A 9,105-nucleotide genomic window follows, 5' to 3' on the forward strand; every position below is an offset into this window, starting at 1 on the left:
AGATAACGGTCACTGCGAAGGTGCAGTGAAGGGCAGATAACGTCACTGCGAAGGTGCAGTGAAGGGCAGATAAGGTCACTGCGAAGGTGCAGTGAAGGGCAGATAACGGTCACTGCGAAGGTGCAGTGAAGGGCAGATAACGTTCACTGCGAAGGTGCAGTGAAGGGTAACGTCGAAGGTGCAGTGAAGGGCAGATAACGTTCACTGCGAAGGTGCAGTGAAGTGAAAGGGCAGATAACGTTCACTTGCGAAGGTGCAGTGAAGGGTAGATAACGTTCACTGCGAAGGTGCAGTGAAGGGCAGATAACGGTCACTGCGAAGGTGCAGTGAAGGGCAGATAACGGTCACTGCGAAGGTGCACTGAAGGGTAGATAACTGTAACTGAAGTAGTATTGACAAAGGCACTAACATAAAGAGAACAACTCTAGATTTTAGACATGGCCCTTGCATTGTAAAGTTGCTACATAGCCACTTCATCTACTTAGCACCATGTTTTACTCTTCCACTGAAAATCAAAAAGAAAACCTTTGCAGAACTCATTGTATCATATAGTTTGGAGCTCTGCCTGGCAGCTGTGACAGTAGTTTCCCTTCAGGTACTCCACAACAAAGTCACCTTTGAATAGGACGTTCAGTGGGCAAAAAAACCCTGGGGCCTGTTCTTCGTACGTAGCTAACTCAGTTAGCTGGATTTGATTGTTGACGATTTGGCGTGATCTTGGATCGTTTGGGTTTCTTCGAAGCTCATTCCGGAGCTGCTGTCATAGCAACAGGTCCGTTAGCTTAAACCTGCTCGGGAGCAGCTTATTTCATGTAAACAGGATTAGAATCGCTTCTTTTCAACCAGAACTGATACTCAAAATATGTCTGCTAGCACCCGCTAGTTTATTACAAGAGTATCGTAACTGATCCAGGGACAATAATTAAAAAATAATAATCATTAAAAAAAATTTTTTTTAAATAATATAAAAATGCTGTGTAGTACATAACAGCCTGCTATAGACACAGCCAGTTTTACTCACTGAAATATTTGTCAAAGTTTATTCTTACAACCATGCTATACAGATAATAGAGTCGTGCATTATTTTGAGTGATGACTGCTATTATTCGAAGTGGCTTGATGGAAGCGCAGGGAGATGCAGATAACATGAGATTGAACCCTTAAGAAAACTTTCATTAATGCTGTCCACGTAACAAATCTGGTCCCTAATATGAAATTAATAGTTAATTTCTACATTGAAATAAAATGTAAAGACTAACAACTATTTTAAAATTGCGAATCTAAATAACTGGGAATCATGAAAAAAAATTCTAATAAAATAAAAACATGTATCAATTATCTGTTTTTATATATCTATTATAACATTTATGTAGCTTTTGTTTGCTTGTCTGTTTCCTTATAAAAGTCCAGAAATTTGTCCAAGTTTTTCGTCAGTTGTCGTTTTTAAATTATATAGACGTCATTTACATTGCCGTCTTGGCCACCAGCCAATCGCTGCACTGCTGATCATGGTTTCGAGGTATCGATACATATCCCCTTTTAAGACAACACATGAACGTGCAATTATCTCAGATAACTCAATCCAGCGATACTAATCATACACAACAGGTGTGTTCGAAGAACCCAATTAGCCGGATCATGAATTAGCACGATGATATCATCTTGGATGTGTCATTTTGATCTCGGATGTAATAAGCGACGTATGAAGAACGGGCCCCTGGTAGCTCAGTGGTAGAGTGCATGCTTTGGGTGTACGACTTCCTGGGTTCAAATCCCAGCGGCTCCCCAGGTCGCCGTTGCAAAGGAAATATTGTTCTCAATCGGCCTACCTGGTTAAATAAAAGGGTCTGTTTTTACAGGGAATAATCCCTGTCAAACCCTTAGATTACTGCAATCAGGCTGGGCACAGAAGCAAAAGTGCTTAAAGCACTGTGCTGAAGGACAAAATGGTTTATCAAATGTCTAAAAGCTGTTGAAATTGTCAGTTCTAATATCCCTGTGTACTAGCAACCACCATTGTGCAGTGTGCTCTTGAGCAAGAGACTTGATCACTGAAGGCATTTTACTGATTCCAGCTAAATCATATTAAGGAGTTTAACATTTACCTTTAAAATTATTGATAAAACGCTGGAGACATGGTTTATCAATCCCCGCTTGGATATGGTACTCCGCATCCTGGATTGGTCCAAGTTCTTCTCTCCATGAGTGAAAACCTAAGTAGCAAGAGACATAAGTTTAAATGCAGTAAATAACCCATTGCCCAATTGTATGACAAAGTAGTTAGTTCTTAGCCTGTCAGATATAACACAATAATAGTCTTTATATGGTATAATTGGGATTGTGTTGCCTACATTGTAGTCAAGCGTTTTCTTAAACTACCAGTGAAAATCAATGATTTCAAGCATTTAAAGATGTTTGAAGTTGTTCTACGACATAAAACACCTATACAGTAGGTCCATTATAATGTTTAAATAATTTAAATGAACATTCAGTTATTTAAAAATGGTCTAATTAGTTTTACTACGGATAATTAATGTAACCTTACGTTACCTAAGTTACCCCTGATGGCAGCTTTTCTCCCCGCCATACAACCTAACCACGCTGTAGTGCGGAAGTGCTATGACAACTGATCCTATACTTACTCTATTTAACTTGCTAATTGTCATAGTAGTCCATCCTAACATACAAGCTAACTACTGTAGTGTGCATATCATAAAAAACATACATTTATCGATTATCAATCCACATTTGTGATTAAATTATACAACACACCCAAAAATAAATAAATAAATAAATAAATAAAATGTATGGCATGCATTAAGCTTCAATCGTGCCTAGCTAATAAGTCGGTTAGCTTGGTAGTGGTAGTTAGCTAAATAGTTTACATTTACATTGCACATGTATAGGCGCGTTAGCAAACTAACGTTATCTAACATTATACTGACTAAACCCGACTCGACAGAAAACTGCAAAGTTAAAATTATCGCTAGCAAGGCCTGCTTTGTTATTAACATTCTCCATAATATATGGTAGTGGCATTTGTTATGATGTTAACACACGAATTACATTTGAAATAAAAGTGTTTAGCTTACCTTGGAGAACGAACACGCTGATTGATGCTGCGTTTGCAGCTCCTGCTCGTCCAGTGAGTGAGTCACGAGATGCAATCATTAGCTCCAGACGCGCGCGCGGGTATAGGTGTGGGGGAGGGGTTGACCATGTGGGGACCCGGATAGTCTTAACCAGGACATACACCGGTCTCGAGTGTGTGTGTGTGTGAAGATGGAAAAACCCACAACAATCAACCAACATACGCTTTTGATATTGGTTCATTTATGTACCCTCCTTTATCCAACCGAAATGTAGGTCTCTACAGTTAAGCTCTGTATTATAAATAAAAAAGACAAAACTATTTTGTCATGTTGATTAAAGAAACAATCACGTTAGTAAAATAAACTCCTGCCTGGCAATTCAAGTGTGAGGCAAGGGTTTTAAAGGAGGAACTGTAGGATGGAACACATTCGATTACAGATAAAATGAAAGTTATTTTAAATTAATAACTGGAAAGAATATAGTTTTGCTTTAGAGTGGGCACCAGATGAAGTATCATATGGGATTGTTTGCAGTCATTTGAACTCAGTCTTGCAACTCCAAAACAGTGTCAACATGGCACTTTTAAAATAAGTGTTCCCCTCATTTATCTACAGTGAGGAGGAAAAGCATTTGATACACTGGGGATTGTGCAGGTTCCCACTTACAAACCACGTAAGAGCCTGTCATTTTTATCTTAGGTATACTCTTCTACTATAATGACAGAATCTTAAATAACAATCCAGAAAATCACATTGTATATTTTAAAAATATATATTTTTGCAGTTTATTGTTTATGACATAAGCATTTGATCACCTATCAACCAGTAAGAATTCCAGCTCTCACAGGAAGCCCTCCTTTTCTCCACTTTTTATTAACTGCACCTGTTTGAACTCCTTACCTGTATAAAAGACACTTGTCCACATACTCATTCATGGGAGAAGGTCATGTGGTCTGATGAGATGAAATAGAGCTTTTTGGTCTAAACTCTACTTGTTGTGTTTGGAGGAAGACTAAGGATGAGTGCAACCTCAAGAACACCATCCAAACTGTGAAGCATGGAGCTGGAAACATCATTCTTTATGGATGCTTTTCTGCAAAAGGGACAGGACGACTGCAGCGTATTGAGGGGAGGATGGATGGGGCCTCACACACAAAAGTGTCACTGCAGGAAGAAACCCCAAATTACACAAACATATAATTATAAAACATAGTTATATACCAGGGGTCTCCATCCTCCAACCAACCTTTTTGTGTGCGAGGGCTACCTCAAGGGATAAAATAATAGAAGGGATTTGTGTTTGTCATACTCAAATTTTATTATACATATAACATGGTGGTACTTTTTTACAAAATAATAAAATATCTTGATATTCTGGTTCAGACTTACAAGTGTTGAAAAAGAAATCAACAATTCCTGAAAAATTATGAAAATATTTATAGATTTTTTTTTGTTGTTGTTGATTTTCTACAAACCTATTATGTATGCGTTATCAAAAACAGTAGCCCAAACATTTAGTATAAATATAAATGCAAAAATAAATAAATAAACTGTCATAACTTCTTAAAAAACATTAGCATACTGCATTACATTTAATACATAGCCTATATAGCCGTTCTTTTTTTTTATTACTTTCTGGACTCGGACTCGGCCTTTGGGAGCTCGGACTTGAGTCCAGCTTGGCCCCTTTTGGACTCGAACTTGGACTTGATGTTTGTGGACTTGGTCTTGACTCGTGCTTGACAATACCACTGCTGATGACACTCAACTCTTCCTCTCAATCCATCCTGATGATCCGACGGTAGCTATTCGCATCTCAGCTTGTCTAACTGACATTTCTTCCTGGATGATGGACCATCACCTTCAACTCAACCTTGCCAAGACAGAACTGCTTGTGATTCCAGCAAACCCATCCTTTCATCACAATTTCACCATTAAGTTAGGCACATCAACCATAACTCCTTCAAAAACAGCCAGAAGTCTTGGAGTTATGATTGATGATCAGCTGACTTTCTCAGGCCACATTGCTAAAACTGTCCGGTCCTGCAGATTTGCTTTATTCAACATCAAGAAGATCAAGTCCTTTCTTTGGGAACATGCTGCACAACTCCTTGTTCAAGCTCTTGTTCTGTGGCTGGACTATTGCAATGCCCTCTTGGCAGGTCTTCCAGCCAATTCTATCAAACCTTTACAATTAATTCAGAACGCGGCAGCAAGATTAATTTTTAATGAGCCAAAAAGAATACACGTCACACCTCTGTTTATCGATTTGCACTGGCTTCCAATAGCTGCTCGCATAAAATTCAAGGCATTGATGTTTGCCTACAAAACTATCACTGGCTCTGCAGCCATTTACCTAAATTTGTTACTTCAGACTCATGTGCCTCTAGAAGCTTGTGTTCTGCAAGTGAATGTCGCTTGATTGTTCATCCCAAAGAAGCACAAAGTCACTTTTACAGACTTTTAAATTAAATGTTCCCTCCTGGTGGAATGACCTGCCCAGCTCAATCCGGACAGCTGAGTCCTTAGCCATCTTCAAGAATCGGCTTAAAACACATCTCTTCCATCTTTATTTGACCCTCTAACTTTAACACTCACTATTCTAATTCTATTCTTTAAAAAATCTAACTACCTTTCTAATCTTTTTGTATTCTATTTTCTTTTCATTTATTATGCAATTGTATATGTATGTGTGTGTGTATGTGTAAAGACCTCTAACTAGCTTGCTCTATTCTTTCATTTTTTTATTCTATCTGTTTTCTTTTTATTTATTATATTAGTTAAAAACCCATCCTACGTGTACTGTATTAACCTAACTGAGACTTGTTATAGCACTTATATATCATTGCTCTTTTTGTTGTTTTTGATTGCTTCCACTGTCCTCATCTGTAAATCGCTTTGGATAAAAGCGTCTGCTAAATGAATAAATGTAATGTAAATGTAATATAGGCCTACATGACTATATTAATATAACAGCATTTTCAATATGAACTTATACAGGTACATTTCTGCCAAAAAATGTTTGTTTTACTACAGTTAATTCATAAGTTGTGGAGTGAAATGTCTTCTGACTGGTTTGTTCTTGGAACAATGTTTCGCCTGTTTTTTTACGTCAATATGTTGAGAATATCAAACTTGAATCACATAGTCATCTGTGGGTTTTTAAGAGAAATAGAGAATTCTGCGCTAAATTGAGCTGCTTCTCAGTGGATCCTCCAAGGGGGCCCCCAACAGAACAGGAAAATCCCATTCATTTTCTCCCTAGGATATTTATTTTCAGACATAATGTCTAAAGTGGTCTCCAACACGTTGCTCGTGGCCTGATTGGAGGTAGCTCGCCAAGGGCCATTCACATATGGCGTCTTTTGCGCTCAAGTTCAAAATATTTAAGCGACCCACTCATTTTTTCCAGGTGCAACGAGTCAATATGAAGGATGGGGGTGCACCCAAACCACAGGTGTTTTTTTCTTCTCCGTAAATAAATCTTCCAGCAGAGCTACAGCAAACGTTTATCGGTAGTGGAAATCCATTAGCTAGGCTATTAAAACTTCTAGCAACGTAGCAACATAGCAACGACAGACGCCACGGGAAAATCGGACCGAATTTTACAGTTTTTTTTTATTCACTTTGGTACTATTTTCACAAGCAAGGTGTACATTTTCACAACTCATATTACTAATATCACGACAGATCATCAAAATCTCCATGTGCGCAGCTATCTCTGAAGACGGTGTTGTAGGACGTAGGCCATTACTTGGCTCCTATAATGCTGCACATCTTATTGAGTTCCTCAATGAAATTGAACCAGCCTGTCAAGGTATAAAGGGGTCACCTATGTAACTGTGTGGGACAATGTCAGGTTCCACCACGCAGAGGTAGTTCAAGCATGGTTTCAGGCCCATCCCCGATTCATGACCCTTTACCTGTCTCCATATTCTCCCTTCCTCAACCCTATTGAGGAATTTTTTTCAGTATGGAGGTGGAAGGTCTATGATCGCCAACCCCTTGAGCGTGCTACCCTCCTTCAGGCCATGGATGATGCATGTGATGACATCAGTGTAGACCAATGTCAAGCATGCTCGCCAAAAGGCTTTTTCCAAGGTGCTTGAACAATGATAACATTCATTGTGATGTGGATGAGAATCTATGGCCAAATGCTCAAGACAGGCGTGATCCAAATTAATGTAATGTGTGCACTAAATGTTATGTTTTCTTCTCCTTTAGTTAAATTTCATTATAGAAAATATACCTATGTTACAATTATATCAGAAAAATAAAAACTAATTTGCCCAAATTATTGTAGAGGATGTCTTCATTGATCCTTCACTTGATTACACATTGGATGGATATTTTGGAAATTATAGATTATGTAAATGTTGGGTAATGTACTAAATATATTGGCATATAAAAGTGTATTGCCTAATGTGAAAACTGTGTAATCTGTCTTTTACAGTACTGTAGCATATTAATTTCAGCACTTCTAAGGCCGATTTGAAACCAGTATCTTGCATTGTTTGCTGTTGGATGAACTGAATGTTAAAAGTACTAAACTGAAAGAAGATCATACTGTTGTGTTTCAGTGATTAAACCAAATGTTCTCATTACATATTACAATAATCTTGTGTTTGAAACAATGATTATATGGAATGAAAACATGTGCAACTGAATGAAAGCATGAGATCAGGTTTTGAAAGAATGACTAGCTGTGTTTCAAGTGTGATCAGTTTGGATTTTTGTACTAAGAGTTTTGAAAATGTACACCTTATTTGTGAAAATAGTACCAAAGCGAATGAAAAAAAAACTGTACTATTAATAATAAAAGATAAGCTATTGTGTATTGTAAATGTCAGTATTTTGTCTTTTTTGAATCATTCTTTTTATAAGAATGATTTAAAGACTGAAATATGCGAGGTTTATCTTTTTATAAAAACGTTTTTGTCAAAACTTTATTTGAACTTGTACATGTTAGTAGATAACATGTTGTAAGACACTTCATTCAAATTTGGCCATCATTTTAATGATACTATTTTAATGTTTATGCAAACAAAAAGTGCATATTGATGGTAAGTTTATTTGTTATTTGCTGGCTTTCGACATAAAACTTGGTGAATTGATTTTATTGTGTAGTATTAGTACTTTTTGAACAGGATTATGTGATAACAATGCTCATTTTGGTCACTATAATCATGAAAATACAGTTATGATGTACTATAAAATCAACAATAATTATGTGTTTTTACAGTATAATAATTTTTTTATATGTCAATTAAAGGTGACATATAGCCTTACAATAACTCGTTTAGGTCTAAAACAGTTGGCATAGTTGTTAATATGAGAGTTATGAGACATTATTTATGTTAGTTATTATTTTTTTTTTATAGATTTAATTTTTGCATATAGCTCTCGCCACTTTCATTTTTAAAAAGTAGCTAAAAAAGTTTGGAGACCCCTAAACCATCCAAGTTAGATTGACCATGAGCTACGAGGCTGAGAAACGAAAGTTTCTGCTCCCATAAAAGCCACAAAGTATAAAAATCAACCTTGTTATTTGCGATCTTCTGGAGAAATACTACACTACCCATAATTCTAAGCAAAATAACTTGAGTCGCGCCGCGGTTACCATGGTGACGTATACCGGCCCCGCGAACGGTGATCTGAAGTAAATAAATACCGGTAGTTTATATGTTTATACTGTGCCTTTTTTCCGTAAGTTTAAACGGACGGACGTTCTGGACTTTTCCAGAACGCACAGATTGTCAGTCCGTCCCTGTTGACATCAAACGATAGTTTGGACATTATCTTCGCCGACAACATGTCTAAGGTAGGATAACAATAATTACATAATATACGTTGTTTCATAGCTTTATCATTACTTTGTATTGGGCGCTATACAAATGGGTGGGGTTACTGCGTTGCGTGGACAGGCTGTACCTACTGTAATCACGTGTGCTATCTTGTTAGCTAGCCTAAAGCTATCAGCAACGAGATCTACTAACATGATACTAACATAACA

The sequence above is a fragment of the Carassius auratus genome, chromosome 1 (genome assembly GCF_003368295.1).
Source record: "Carassius auratus strain Wakin chromosome 1, ASM336829v1, whole genome shotgun sequence".
NCBI classification, from domain to species: domain Eukaryota; kingdom Metazoa; phylum Chordata; class Actinopteri; order Cypriniformes; family Cyprinidae; genus Carassius; species Carassius auratus.